The sequence below is a fragment of the Cryptomeria japonica genome, chromosome 6 (assembly GCF_030272615.1).
Source record: "Cryptomeria japonica chromosome 6, Sugi_1.0, whole genome shotgun sequence".
Lineage (NCBI taxonomy): Eukaryota > Viridiplantae > Streptophyta > Pinopsida > Cupressales > Cupressaceae > Cryptomeria > Cryptomeria japonica.
The window spans coordinates 123,475,504-123,491,727 of NC_081410.1; positions in this window are offsets into that span (position 1 = coordinate 123,475,504).

Genomic DNA, 16,224 nt, shown 5'->3' on the forward strand with positions numbered 1-16,224 from the left:
ACATGAGAAAAGACAGAGAGGTAGAGGTGCAAGGTTATTAGGAGGAAGATTTCAAGGAGGCAAAGGATATTATGGAGGAAGAGGAACCTTTACAAATCAGAACAAATATAAGGGATCAAGGGTGGTAGTTCATACTGGAAGGATGACAAAAGATTTTACAGGAGGATAGAACCTGAAAATTATTAGAATGCAAGTTTGGGAAAAGATAACAAAAGACAAGATAAGAGAGTGTTTAGAGGTACTTGCTTTAAGTGTGGAGGAGAAGGACATCATGCTTTTGAATGTAAGAAGATAGAAAAAACTGGGAGAACAACATTGGTAAAAGAAAGCCCCACTAGATCAACTGAAAAATGGAAAGATGGAGAATTATTGATGATGAGGAGAGCCTTGTGTCATACCGGAGAGGATGAGGAGCCCTTACAAAGGTAAAATTTGTTCAAGGCCAGATGTAAGGTATCCAATAAGTGTTGTAAAGTAGTTATTGATAGTGGTAGTTCATATAATCTTATTTCAAAAGAAATGGTGAATAAATTGGAAGCTAGAAAGATTGAAACACCCTAAGCCTTATCAGATAGCATGGATTCAAGATGATCATGAGTTGTTACGAAGTGAGAAATGCTTGGTGAAATTGAAAATTGAGAGTTATCATGATGAAGTTTTCTGTGATATCATGCCTATGGATATTTGTCACCTTTTGTTGGGTAGACCTTGATAGTTTGATAGACAAGCAATACATGATGGAAGAAAGAACAATCACACTATTGTAGGAAATGGGATGAAACAAACCTTGTTACCCTTGGAGGAGCCCCTAAAGAGTGAAGTCTGTATGAATGCTATAATCTATTTGGTAGATGGAAGGAAATTCCTAGATGGAATGAGACATGAGAATGTGTGTTTTGTCTTAGTTCCTAAGAAGACTGAGAATCCAGAGTGTGAAGAAGAACAACTGGAGGAGATAATAGAATTGCTGACAGAATACAGAGACATCATTTTAGATAATGTGCCTAATGGATTACCACCTATGAGGAGTATCAGTCATTGCATGGACCTAATTCTGAGAGCTAGTTTTCCTAACAAATCCACACACTGGATGACATCGACAAAGAATGAAGAGTTAAATAGAGAAGTGCAAGAATTGTTGAAGAAAGGTCTAATAAGAGAATGTTTGAGTCCTTGTGTAGTACCAACAGTGTTAGCACCTAAGAAGAATGGAGAATAGAAGATGTGTACCGATTCCAGAGAAATAAATAAGATCACAGTAAAGTACTAGTTTCCTTTACTTAGGACGGATGACATTGTTGGCATTGTTGGCATTAGGTTGTCATTGATGTCAACTAGTATGGCATGGTCACTAGTTAGTAAGTAATGGTGACCAGTATGGGTGATGATGTCAATCCATAATGTGTGTAATTCTACTGGTAAGTGGACATAGTAGATGGACCATCATGTTTGATAGAAGGCCAAGTTGATCCACCGATAGAGAAGAGGTCAACAAGTATGAAGGTCCACCAGTGAAGTTAGGTTATACCGGTAATGTGAGTTGAACTAGTAGTTAGTGTTGGTTGGTGAAGGATGCAAAATCAACATAGCAGACTAAAGATGTGTAAAGGTGGGAAAATGGTGAATGATAAATCAAGAATGGAAACTACCCTTTCCCTCAAAGAGATGGGAGTTTTGCTATCGATTACCATTCAAGAACTTTTCATCATTACATTAGGAAGGGTGAGAAGGATAATTCACTAGATCCAATTTCCCCACAAGAAGATGGTAGATTGAATTCTGAATGAATTGGGAATGCTAAGTTGATCCCCTCTTCCTTGTTTGATTTAGAAAAGAAATGAATTGATTTATGTAGTACAAAAGTGAGAAAGAACTGATTATAACTTGAGATCAGAATATGGGATGAAGTTGTGCACCTGGATCTGGCAGTAAAATGTTGAGACGAAGTCACCTTGCGAATTTGAGGAAAAGTTGCCCAGATTGTTACGGGAATGTACACGGTCCTCCAAAAAATTTGTGAAATGAAAAGGGTTTTTCCGCCTCTGCAAATGAAGCCAGAATCTAAAAGTAAAATTGTGCAATTGCAACCTACACATAGAAAAGAGAGGAAAATGGGTCGGGATTCGGGGTTTGACTTTAGGTGAAACCCCGGTTTCAGAATTAACCAAGTAATGAAAGAAAGTACTTGCAAGTAGATGTAAATGAAAGACTCAATCATAAATCACCTCAAGGGAGGTTGTAGTAGCAATGTTGATAGAAATTCTTGTGTGGAATTGTATGTTGGAATCAATCTCCTCTTAAATGGTTGAATCCTTGACTTGAATGCAACACCTAGCCTTGAATGGAGACTTGAAAATACTCAATGCTAGAAAAGAATGCTTGAATGCTCTTGAATGCTTGATCACTTGTGAATTTACCATTCATACAACTTATGCAAATGAGAGGATTAATGCCCCCTTAAATACATGCTGGTGGATTTGAATTTCATCATGAGCCGACATTGGGGGAGTTTCTCGTCTGAGGCACAACCCACAATACATGCTCTAGGAAGGGCCCTACCCCAAAATAGGGCAGGGACAAGGGCACCACACCCCTGTCCTAGGAGGAAAATGGTGCCATGCCCCTATCCGACCCTTTTCTCCAGGGCAGAATGTGGTCGAGGTGATGCAAAGGCCAAGGAAGAAATTGTTTCTGCAAGCCAAGCACTCTCCAGTCTTCAATCAAGCTAAAGGATTCGAGTTTGCATACGTGAGGACCCTAATGCACTCAAAAATGGTTAGGGTCATAATTTTATGACACTACATTTAGCCCCCAATTTAGTGAGAGTATAACTGTGTGCCAATACTGCTGGTAAAGTACAAGAAAACAAGATTGAAAGACTTTTACCACGTCAAGGAGGTAAGATGTGCCAATTCCCTAGTGGACCTAGGACCTTATGACTTCAATTTACAAAGAAAAAGGGAAGATCGAGAAGGGGAGAACCATGAGTGCAAGTAGAAAAGTTCCCTTCACTATGAGTCATGAAAGGAAGGATACCAAAGATTACAAAGCAAAAACAAAGTTCACTAAGTAATTCTAAGTATCACAAGAAGGAAAGTACGAGTGGAGTGTATGCCCCCACATTAAAGCGATGACATGTGCCTTATCAAGAGAAATTTATTTAAGGTAGGATTCACCCAAGAGAGAGAGAGAAAGAGAGCATGTTATCACAAGGATTTAGCCCCCAATCGAGGAATAAACCTAAGGATAATGAACACAAAACACAAGGTAGTGTCGGTTTCCTCGGGGTCAGTATGTTGTATGATAAATCATGTATATCATGTATGTATATGCATATAATAATCTTCATTCCCCAAAGAAGGACACTACCTTAGAAGAAAGGGAAGAGAGGATGTATTTTTAGTCAATATGAAAGAGACCGAGAAAAGATCTCAATGTTTTGCATCGTCCCCAAGTAGACACTAAGGGAACAATAGAAGAACAGGGATACACATAGAAGAATAGTCACAAAAGAGCAAGAAAGGAGAGAGAGAGATCTATAGTGGTAATATTGATAATCTATCATGACATACGCCTCCTAATCTTGCCAACTACTATTTCAAGAAGGTGAGCAACATGCAAGAGGAGCGATATCGGGTGCAACAGATAAAGCTATCACAAGATCCAAATAAGGACTATGCTCATGTTGTAAGTCACTTTGTTTGATTCTAGAAGCTAGGATTAGGGTTTGTGAAAACTCATCCAATAAATGTTTGTCTACATAAACATACTCATACTCACTATCAGAAGCATTAGGAGTTATATTGCCATTATGAATAACATTTTCACCCATTTCTTCATCAAAGTTTAGAGAAAGAGGAGCAAGAACACGAATAGAAGGAAAATCATCACATGTTTTATGCAACTTATGATTTGGAGATGTTGTTTGAACATCTTCCTTAGGAGAAAAGGGAATCATGTCAACTATCAGAGTCTAAGGAGATTGAGTATTTTGAGGGATAGCTTATGACCTCAAACATGGTATCATCATCGGCTTTCTCTCGTACAAAGATTTTGTTGAGTCTTAGTGGAAGGCTGAGAAGGAGGAGGAACACTTGAAAAATTAGGAACGCTTCTCTCCTTGATAGTAGAAGGTTTAGGTTGAGGTCTTTTTGGTTGAATAAGAGGAGAATAAGACCTCTTCTCTCGATAAGAGGAAGAAGGTGGAACTGTGCCATATAAAGGAGGATTATTAGGTGTAGGAAAGAGACCAAGTCCATCATGAGGAGGTATAGGTCTAACCTTAGGAGGAATATTTTTGTTTTCCTTAAGAGAAGGTAAAGTCACATCCATAGGAGTAGGTGGAAAAATTTTCTTAGGAGAGAGATTAGTTCTATCCGAGAGGGGAAGAAGCTCATCTTGAATAACAATAGGAATGTCAAGTGTTGGCGATCTAGGTTGACTTAAGGATAAAATCATATCATTCTTTTATTTTTGATAAGATTGAAAAAGAGCATCTCTCCTTGATGGAAGAGACTAAAATTGTTTAGGCCAAAAGAGATCAATTGGAACACTGGGGCTTCTTTCGGATGGATGAAATAAGATATGGTTCATGGTTATGATTTATCCATTGTGAGGAAATTTAAGAAACTTGTGGACTAGAGAAGTAATATCCTTCATGGAAGATAGCCAAGGATAGCCCAACTGCACATGAAATTGCTTAGAAAAAAGGTATGATAACAAAGTCAACATCCATGGATTTAGCATTAACTTCAACAAGAAGAGTGATAGAACTAATGGTAGGACAAGAGAAGCCATCAAATAACTTCATAACCACATTAGAAGCATCATATAGTGGTTTATGCAATTATAAAGTAAAAATATACTCTTCAGTTATGACACTAACTATGCAAGAGGGATCAATCAGGGCACCAGGGCAAGGGATATCCTTAACCTTCGGAACTATGTATAAAGGGCCATCGGGTGCTCTAATGGTCTCACTAGGGTCAAATGTAATACAAGGATCCTTAGGCATATCTTTTGTTTCTATCATATTAACCAAGTTTGGAGCCATAGAGGTGAATTATTCAGAAGTGAGAGAATTAGGCACAATCTTAATAACATTAGAGGTATCAGATGGCAAGGGATTAGTAAAAATATTAAGATTTTGATTAGGAGGAGCAACTGATTTATTCCCTTTCTCTTTCACACCTGCCATATATATAGTATTATTATCAATCAAGTCTTGAACCTTATTTTTTAATGCAAAACATTTATCAGTATCATGACCAGGTTGACAATGAAACTGGCAAAAGGAATTGTTATCAAAATAAGGAGATGCAAGCTTGGAAGGATCAATTTGTTTTATAGGAGGAAGTTTGATAAAATTTATGTGCAACAACTGAGACATAATACTATATAAAGATTCATTCAAAGGAGTAATCTGTCTTTCTCTTTGGAATTTTTTTAAAATTGAAGGCACACATGTTGTAGCATTTACATGGTTGTTGTTGATTGGATCATTGAACTTGATGAAGCTTTTTGTTGGTTTGAACTTAGCAAATTGTTGTTGAAAACTCTCCCCCTTATCACTTGGAGCCATAGGAGTGGATTGCTCCATTTGACTCACAACTAGTTGATAATTGTGGAGTGTTGCACACAACCATGGAAAGGAAGTAAACTCAGACAAAAGAAGTTTTTCCTTGATATATTTTTTTAAATTAAAAATAAAAAATTCTTTGAATATCATTATTAGGTACATGGAAAGAAATTTGAGCACACAAATGCTTATATCTACCAATGAAATCAATCACTTTTTCTTTAACACCTTGTTTACAATGCATTAAATCAATCAAAGTGATTTTAGGACCAATGTTGTTTTGAAATTGTTGGATGAAAGCATTTGCTAGTTGTTGAAAAGAAGTGATGGAATAAGAAGGCAGAGAACAATACCATTGTAAGGCCTTATCTCTTAGTGTTCTTGTAAACAATTTTGCAAGCCATCGTTGATCATAAGCAAAATCAGTACACAAGGTTTGAAATGTTTTGACATGCATAAGAGGATCACCTTTTCCATTATAGAGTTCTAACTGGGGGATCTCCACATGTTTAGGTGGCAAGACTTTAACAATATTAAGAGAAAGTGGGCTTGCAACATCAAAGGTGGGCACACTAAACTTGGATTGACTCATGGAAGCAATTTGTTGTTGTAAGGAAGACACGGTTTGAGCAATATTGTTAATTGTTATTTTGGTGGAAGAATTGATGTTAGACATAGGTGATTGAGAAGGTGATGTGATGTTATTGAAAGAAAGCATGGACTGAGAATAATGTGGTGGAACATTATGATAAGTAGGTGTTGGTGATGATTGGGTAGGAAAAGGGACACTTAAAGTAGGAATAAAGTTGTTGAAGGAATTTCCCCCTTGTGTCACATGGATTGGTTGAGAAATAGTAGGAATACTCATGGAAGACATAGGTAAAGATGGAGGATTAAATGAAGAAGAGGAATTGCCCCCATGACCTATGGTTGTAGGAATGACATTTTGAGTTGAAGTAACCATGATGTTAGATATGAAAGTAGGAATACTAGTCATAGGATTAGTCAAAGGAATGGAGGAATTGACTTGTGTTGAAGGTTGTGAATAACCTAGGGTTTCGGCACAACTCTTGATAGGCATGTCATTAGAATCAACAATATGTTCAATGCCACACAATATATCAATTTCATTCTTATCACTTTGAAGCATGCACTTAAGACCTTCAATTAATGGAAGAGCTTCACTATAAGGGTACTCTTGGGACATCCATTATTGAAAGCTAAATTGATTGTCCAATGTAGAGAGTTGATCTAAAGAAACCCTAGTTAAGGCTTCTTCTTCATCATGAGATCCATCAATAGGCACATGATTAGGATGGGAAGAATTAGCATGATCCTCATTGAAGAAGTCATTCAAATTAGGCTCCTTCTCCTCGGTAATTAAACCTTGGGAAGCCTTAATTCTAATGCTTCATCTAATGGGGATAGGATAGGTAGGACTAATAGTTGTAAAACTCATGCACTAGAGGGAAAAATTAAATTTTGAATTGTGGAACAAAGCTTGCAAAATTGACTAATGCAAAATTCAAGAAAATAATGATAACATAATTTGAACTTTGTTGTTGAAGGAGGATGACACAATTTCCAAAAATGAAAGGAAATTGAAATTTTTTAAATTAGGGCCAAGGGAGTACCACTTAATTTAAAATTAGAATTTAAAATCAGGGCAGACAATAAATAACCTCTTAATTTTAAAAAATTTCTTGAAAGTTGAAATGTTGAATTTTGAAGGTATTTTCGATTTAGAGGGATCAAAAATCGATAAAATCAGCCAATCGTTTGGATTTAAGCTAGTAAATACAATTATAACAATCTCCCAAAATTTTGGGAAAAAAGTCGAGGATTGTGGCGGAAACGCACATGGTCCGACCAATTTTTTTCAAAATTTTTAGGGATTGATATTACGATGATTTTAAAGCTAACCTCAAAAAATTGGCAAATTTTACGATCTCTAGATGGGCGAAATGAAGGCACAAATGTGAAAATAGGACCCTATTAGGGTTTTGAAGAAAAAAAGGTATTGAATTGCAATTTTGAAAAGGGTCAAACCTAATGGATAGGGACACCTTGGAAAATGTTTAGAAATCTGAATGTAAATGAAATTGATTTGAAACTCACACAAAATCCAATTAATTTTAAAAATTAGGTTTTGATGACCTAACCACTTAATTTTGAAATTTGAATTTTGGGAAAAAGGGGGGAAATCAAAAATTTGAATTGTTGGATTACAGACAAATCTGAGAACACTCAAAAACTTGAAAATTAAATGGAAATCCAATTTTTTGCACAAGTTCAAGATGATTTTTAAAAATTATTGTTTTAACAAGTAACCTTTTTAATTTTTGTAAATTTTAATTACAAATTGAACAAGACAATGAGGAAATTGAATTTGACAATCAAAACAATTTTTCAGATCTAAGATAACCATAAGCAATTTTTACAAATCACAAGTTCAATTTTAATTTTAAAAACTAGGGTTTTTAATGAATTAACCACTAAGTTTGTAGAAAGTTGAAACTTGTAAATGAAAAATATGCAATGTTGTTCAAAGGAAAGCATGCAAGACATCGGGTTCACCAAAATGTAATGGTGGGAAAATGGTGAATGATAAATAAAGAAGAGAAACTACCCTTTCTCTCAAAGAGAAATCAATTACCATTCAAGCACTTTTCACCATTACATTAGGAAGGGGGAGAAGGATAATTCACTAGATCCAATTTCCCCACAAGAAGATGGTAGATTGAATTCTAAATGAATTGGGAATGTTAAGTTGATCCACTCTTCCTTGTTTGATTTAAAAAGGAAATGAATTGATTTATGTAGTGCAAAAGTGACAAAGAATTGATTATAACTTGAGATCAGAATATGGGATGAAGCTGTGCACCTGGATCTAGTAGTAAAATGTTGATAAGAAGTCACCCTACGAATTTGAGGAAAAATTCTTCGGACTGTGGCGAGAATGAAACAGTCCTCCAAAAAATCCACAAAATGAAAAGGGTTTTTCCACCTCTGCAAATGAAGCCTGAATTTAAAGTACAACTATGCACCTGCAACCTACACACATAAAAGAGAGGAAAATGGGTTGGGATTGGGGGTTTTCCTTTAGGTCAAACCCCAATTTTGGAATTAACCAAGTAATGAAAGAAAGTACTTGCAAGTAGATGTAAATGAAAGACTAAATTATAAATCACCTCAAGGGAGGTTGTAGTAGCAATGTTGATAGAAATTCTTGTGTGGAATTGTACGTTGGAATCAATCTCCTCTTCGATGATTGAATCCTTGACTTGAATGCAACACCTAGCCTTGAATGGAGACTTGAGAATACTCAATGCTGGAAAAGAATGCTTGAATGCTCTTGAATGCTTGATTTCTTGTGAATTTCCCATTCATCCAACTTATGCAAATGAGAGGACGAATGCTCCATTAAATACATGTTGGTGGATTTGAATTTCATCAAGGGCCAACATCGAGGGAGTTTCCCGCCTGAGGCACAACCCACAATGCATTCTCTAGGAAGGGTCCTGCCCCAAATTAGGGCAGGGATAGGGGCGCCACACCCCTATCCTAGGAGGACAAGGGTGCCACACCCCTATCCAAGGGGGGGAAATGGCGCCACGCCCCTATCCGACCCCTTTCTCCTAGGTAGAATGTAGTCGCAGTGATGCAGAGGCTAAGGAAGAAGTTGTTTCTACAAGCCGAGCACTCTCCAGTCTCTGATCAGGTTAGAGGATTTGAGTTCACATGCATGAGGACCCTAATGCAGTCGATAATTGCTAGGTTCATAATTTTATGACAATACAAGATGATGCCAAACCAACATAGAAACTCGATCATAGGTGGATGTCGACAAGGATGATAGGTAGAAACCAAGTGGTGAGCATGTAGAGGTCGGTGAAGTATTCATCGATGTAGTAGTCAACAAGAAGGTCAGCTTTAATGAAGAACCCAAAAATAATGGGAGGATGGCAGAATGTTGCGGCTCAAGTAAGACAAGGTGGCAAGGTGATTAACTCACCTTACAAGACAATATGATCTTTGTACCCATCTACCAAAGGAAATAGTCGAGCCATTAATGGTGATTGATAGAGAAACACAAATAAGCATGTTATAGTCATCCAAATATAGAAAATGCATGTTGGAAAGCTAGGTGTTGGTGGTGCTGATTGATGACATGTAGATCATCATTCCATAAAAGAAGATCTGATCAGATTTGATACAGATTGAATTGGAGGAAGAAAACCCTAGCACACCACCATTTGAATGATGCCTTTGGTAGGAACATTCAGAAATAAATATGTGAACTTGAGATTGAAGAGGATTGATGCTAGATACGAGGAGTGAAAGAAAAGAGATCCTGAGCAATAAGAAAGACTATCTTCCTAAGAGTTATTTCTTAGAGAGTTTGAGTGTGTGTTAGCAGACTGAACCGGTGAGAGGGTCTAACTGATAGAGATAGAGTAACTGGTTAATTGTTACAGTCTTAATAGTCAAGTGTACCAGTAAGGAGTGATTGGTTAGGAAGGAATCCAAGAGTGACACTTTGAAGTGTGAGGCTTAGGAAAAGAGAAGAAAGGCTGAGAGTAACCGGTGAGTGATCAAAGAGAGTAATATGATAACCGATAGTTTCAGAACTAGTGAAGAAGAGGAGGTTATTAACCAACAGACATACATTGATCAAGTGTTGCAAAACTCATTTGAAAGTAGGTGCTATCATTGCATTATATTACACCGAGTTGGTGCCCTAAATTATTGTAATCTGATTATTTCATTATGAGGCTGGATTGGATTGGAGCACTAGACTCCAACAACATTTCTCACTGAGGTTTTTCCCATATTGGGTTTTCCTCATATATACCAGTGTCATGTGATGTTTGTTTATGTGATTGCATTGTGAAGTCTTGCATTATCTCATCGGTAGGTTTACTTGTGTTTGCTTTACTAGCCACTACTGACTCTTTGGATCAAAAGGTTAAATAGTTTTGAAACCCTTGATTCACCCCCCTCTCAATGGTACCTTATGTTCAACAATTGGTATCAGAGACTAGGTTCCCAGTTGTATAAATATTTCTCTAGCTTGGGTAGATTCTAGTGAAAGAACACAATGAAAAGAAATGAGTCTGCCTCCTCAAAAGTTCCCATGTTTTATGGATCTAACTATGCCTTCTAGAACAGAAGAATGGAGACCTAAATTTCCTCTCTTGGTTTTGATGTGTTGATGTATGTCAAGAATGGGTATATTGTCCCTAGTGTTCCTCCCACTTATCTAAATACTAAGAATGCAAAGGATAAACATGTTATCTTAAGTGGGCTGTCAGATAATGAGTTTGTCAAAGTCATGCACTATGCATCTACCAAGGAGAGTTGGGATAAATTGCAAAGATTATTTGAAGGAGATGCCAAAGTCAAAGAGGCCAAGCTATAATCACTATTAGGTCATCTTGAAGGTATCAAGATGAAAGATGAAGAAAAGATTTCAGACTACCTTCATAGAGTAGATGAAACCGTGAACACCATCAAAGGACTTGGAGAAGAAATTGCTGATGAGGTTATTGTCAAGAAGGTACTTAGATCTCTCACATCTAAGTATGATACTAAGGTTTCTACCATAGAGGAAGCCAAGGATCTGAAGACCTTCACAATGGATGAGCTATTTGGCTCTCTGACAACCTATGAGATGAGAACAATCAGCGAAGCACCCTCAAGGAAAGAGGTAGCGTTCAACTCCACTAAAAAGGGCAAGGTAGAGGTTGCTCATAAAGGATCTAGTGAAGACTTGGATGTAGAGGTAGAAAACTTTGTCAGAAAGCTCAAGAGAGGATCCAGAAAGTATAAAGGGAAGTTACCACTCAAATGCTTCAACTGTGGTAAAGTTGAACACTTTGCTGCAAAATGTCCTTATAATAAAACCAGTGGAGATGAGAAATGAAGTTTTGGCAGATCTACCAGTAAAGACAAAGAAAGGAATGTCTATCGGCAAGGAAGAAGAGGCTACGAGAAGTAGAACAACCTATATACTATTGAAGATGATGCCACAAATGAAGAAAGAGAATCAAAAGATGACTACCATGAGAATGAAAGAGAAGTTAATCTCTTTATGGCACTAGATGAACCGGTTGATGAAGATGAGGAAGAAGAACACATTGAAGCCAAAGTGGATCTAGAAGGTGAGCTCATATGTTTTCTTGAGGAGTTAAGTAAAACTAGAAGAGAGCTCAAGAAAGTCAAACTTGCTGCAACAGAAGAACAAGATCACTTGAAGCAATCCCTGGATGAGTCCAATCAAGTTATCTCTAACTTAAAACTCCAACTGGAAGAAGCCAAGAGGATATGTGAAGTTATATCCTCTGATCTAATGAACAAGGAAAAGGAGCATCAAGATCTAGAAGCAAAAATAGTGAAGCTCAAAAAAGAGATTGAAAAGAGTAAGGATGAACTAAAAAATGAGGAGCAAATATGAGGGTAGCACAAAAGCCTTAGACAATATGTTGAGAAAATAGAAGCAATCTAAAGATACTGGTGGCTTAGGATTTGAAGAAGGACAAAGTTCAAATAGCAAAGACACATCCAGTAAGGAGATATAGTTTACTTCTTCTAGTGAAGGTGAAGAAAAGAAAACATTCACAGTAAGAAAGGATATTGGTAAGAAGACTTATGCAAAATCTGTTAGAAACCATCAGGCAAACCAATATACATAATCAATGAACTGAAGTCCACACTTAATGTAACAAAATGTAGATCTGAGGAGAAATGAAAGGGTTGATCATGAAGGATTCACTAGAGTTAGCAGCATGAAAGGAAGACCCCCGGTGGTACATCTATGTTTGCAGTACCAAGGCAACCTATCTGGTATGTTCCAAACTTTCATGGTTATTGTTACCGGTGTAACAAATTTGGATATAGGTTAGCTAATTGTAGATTAACAAATAAGCCCACTATAAGTTATGAAAGTAGAAATCCTTTTAATGCACTCTGGGATATGGATGTTGTCTGTTATCGGTTTAATGGATTTGGTCATGGGAGTTTTGAATGTAGGAAGAGTAAACCAGTGTCCTACAATAGTTTCAAAGATTCATCTTTCAAAGTAAATGTGAAATACTATAACTGTCAAGAGTTTGGACATATAGAAAAGCTTTGTAGGAATAGGAAAATCGGGCAGAACAGGACAGCTCTTGATCAAGAACTGGTAGTCAAAACGGAGCACAAAATTGTAGCTGATAAGAAGAAGGAAACTCAAACGGTTTGGGTTGAGAAAAAAAAGGACAAAGTAGAATCAAGTCTGATAGTGCAAACTACCCTACATGCTGAAAGAAGAAATTTATGGGTTGTAGATAGTGGTTGTTCCAACCACATGGCCGGTGATAAAAATAAATGTATCAAACTTGAAGACTGGAATGGTGGCTCGGTAAGGTTTGGAAACAACTCATCTATCAAGATAAAGGGAAAAAGGTACTCTAAATATTGATGGAAAACTAAAAGCACATGATGTGTATTACGTGGAAGGCTTGAAGCACAATTTTTTGACTGTGAGTCAGATGTGTGACAATGGATATAAATTCACCTTTGATTCTACTGGTTGCCAAATAAAGAAAGAGAGTATGGGTCAGGTTGTAGTTGAAGGTAAGAGGACAGATGGTAATGTATATAATTTGAAATAATGTTTTGAATCCTAATATATGCTGGGACAAGTGGATGAAAGCTGGTTGTGGTACAAAAGATTAGGCCACATAAATTTTGATAACTTAGTTGTAGTAAGAAAAAAGGGTTGTGTGAGAAACATACCACCCATCATCAAACCGGTAAGAACTTTTTGTGATGAATGTGTGAAAGGAAAGCAGACTAAGGTGAGCTTCAAGACAAAAGAACACAGCACTTCAAGACCACTTGAACTAGTGCATACAGATCTACGTTGTTCGACTAAGACAAGAGCTCTTGCCGGTAAAAGATATTTTATGCTATTCATTAATGACTATTCAAGAATGACATGGGTCATTTTCCTACAAGATAAATCATAGGCATTTGACAAATTCAAGATCTTTCAGAAGATGGTAGAGAAGGAAAGTGGGTGCAAGCTGAAATGCTTAAGATCAGGCTGAGATGGAGAGTTCACATCAAATGAGTTTGAAGATTATTGTGAAAGACATGGAATCAGAAGGAAATATTCAGGAAAGGAAGAACGGGATAGTCAAGGAGATGGCCAAAACCATGTTAAATGAGGCAAGTTTGTTGGACATGTATTGGAAGGAAGCAGTTCATACTGGTGCATATACCTTGAACCGGGTTCAACTAAGAACAAATAGCAGAATGACACCTTATGATTTGTGGTATGACCGGAAATCATCAGTCATGTACTTTAAAGTATTTGGAAGCAAGTGTTTTATCAAGAGAGATATGGATGGTTTAGGCAGTTTTGATTTCAGGAGTGATGAAGGGATCCTCCTTGGTTACTCAACTAATAGTAAGGACTATAAATTATACAACAAAATACTAAGAAGAGTCATTGAGAGTGTGCATGTAAGAGTTGATGAGGATATGCATAAAGGAAGATAAACACAAGTAAACTGGTATGATGATTCCGGTGATGAAGGTGAAGAAGCTCGGTCAGACAATGAACCAGAAGAAGCATCCAATAAAGTCCCTAACTGGTATGTGCAGAAAAAACACCCGGAAGACCATATTTTAGGTAATAAGAGTGATGGTGTGTAGACTAGGAGAAGACTTGACCATAATGATTTACAAGTCAATTTATGCCTCATAAATGAAGTAGAACCTAAAATATTCAATGAGGCCAGCAAAATTCAGAAATGGATGGATGCCATGGAAGAAGAGCACCAAAATTTAGAAATGGAATAAGATGAATGAAGAAGATAAAATCATTAGGCATAAAGCTAGACTTGTGTGCAAGGGTTACTCTCAAGTAGAGGGCATTGATTTTGAAGAAACATTTGCATCGGTAGCTAGATTAGAAGCAATTTTTTAGAATGTTTCTAGCTTTTTCAGCCTATAAGGGTTATAAGGTATATCAAATGGATGTAAAATTTATGTTAATGGAAATTTGGAAGAAGAAGTGTACGTGGAGAAACTGGAAAGGTTTCTGCTACATGATGATGAAACCTTTGTGTGTTGATTGAAGAAAGCCTTGTATGGTTTAAAGTAGGCTCCTAGAGCATGGTTTTCAAGGCTAGATCAGTACTTGAAGGAGCAAGGATTAAACAAGGGGAGTGTTGACAACAATCTATGCATCAAGGCAGATGGAAATCACATAATCATTGTGGTTGTGTATGTAGATGACTTCATTTTTGGAGGCAACAAGGACACTCTTGCAAAGATTTTGCTAATCAGATGTAGTCATAATGTGAGATGTCAATGCTTGGAGAATTGACATACTTCCTTGGTTTGTAGATATCACAACTAGATAAAGGCATCTTTATCTCAAAAACCAAGTATGCAAAGGACAAAGAAGAGGTCAGCACATATGATGGTCCACCGATGAAGTTAGGTTATACTGATAAGGTGAGTTGAACCGATAGTTAGTCTTGGTTGGTGAAGGATGTCAAATCAACATAGCAGACTAAAGATGGTGTCAAACTGACATAGCAAACTGAGCATAGGTGGATGTTGACAAGGATGATAGGTGGAAACCAAGTGGCAAGCACATAGAAGTCGGTGAAGTATTCATCGACATAGCAGTCAACAAGTAGGTCAGCTTTAATGAAGAACTCAAAAATCATGGGAGGATGGAAAAATGTTGTGGTTCGAGGAAGACAAGGTGAAAAGGTGATTGAACTGACCTTGCAAGATAATCTGATCTTTGTACCCATTTGCCAAAGGAAACAACCGAGCTATTAATGGCGATTGACAGAGAAATGCAAAAAAGAATGTTGCAGTCATCCAAATATAGAAAATACACATTGGAAGGAGAGGTGTTGTTGGTGTTGATTGATGACATGCAGATCATCATTCTATAAAAGTAGATCCGATCAGATTTGATACAGATTGAGTTGGTGGAGGAAAACCCTAGCACACCACTATTTGAATGATGCCTTTGGTGGGAACATTAAAAAATAAATATGTGAGCTCAATATTGAAGAGGATTGATGCTAGATGCGAGGAGTGAAAGAAAAGAGAGCTTGAGAAAGAAGAAATACTATCTACCTAAGAGTTATTTCTTAGAGAGTTTGAGTGTGTGTTAATAGGCTGAACCTGTGAGAGCGTCTAACCGGTAGAGACAGAGTAACCGGTAAACTATTATAGTCTTAACAGTCAAGCGTATCAGTAAGGAGTGATTGGTTAGGAAGGCATCTAAGAGTGACACTATGAAGTGTGAGACTTAGAGAAAGAGAAGAAAGGCTAGGAGTAACTGGTGAGTGATTAGAGAGAGTAATCTGATAACCAACAGTGTGAGAACTAGTGAAGAAGAGGAGGTTGTTAACCACTAGACATCCATTAATCAAGTGTTGCATAACTCATTTGCAACTAGGTGCTATCATTGCATTAAAATTGTATTGCATTGTATTACACTGAGTTAGTGCTTGGTGCAGGGGTTGGTGCTCCTTGGGTAGGTTCCCTAAATCAGTAGGGGTTGGTGCTCCTTGGGTAGGTTCCCTAAATCAGTAGGGGTTGGTGCTCCTTGGGTTAGTTCTCCTTGG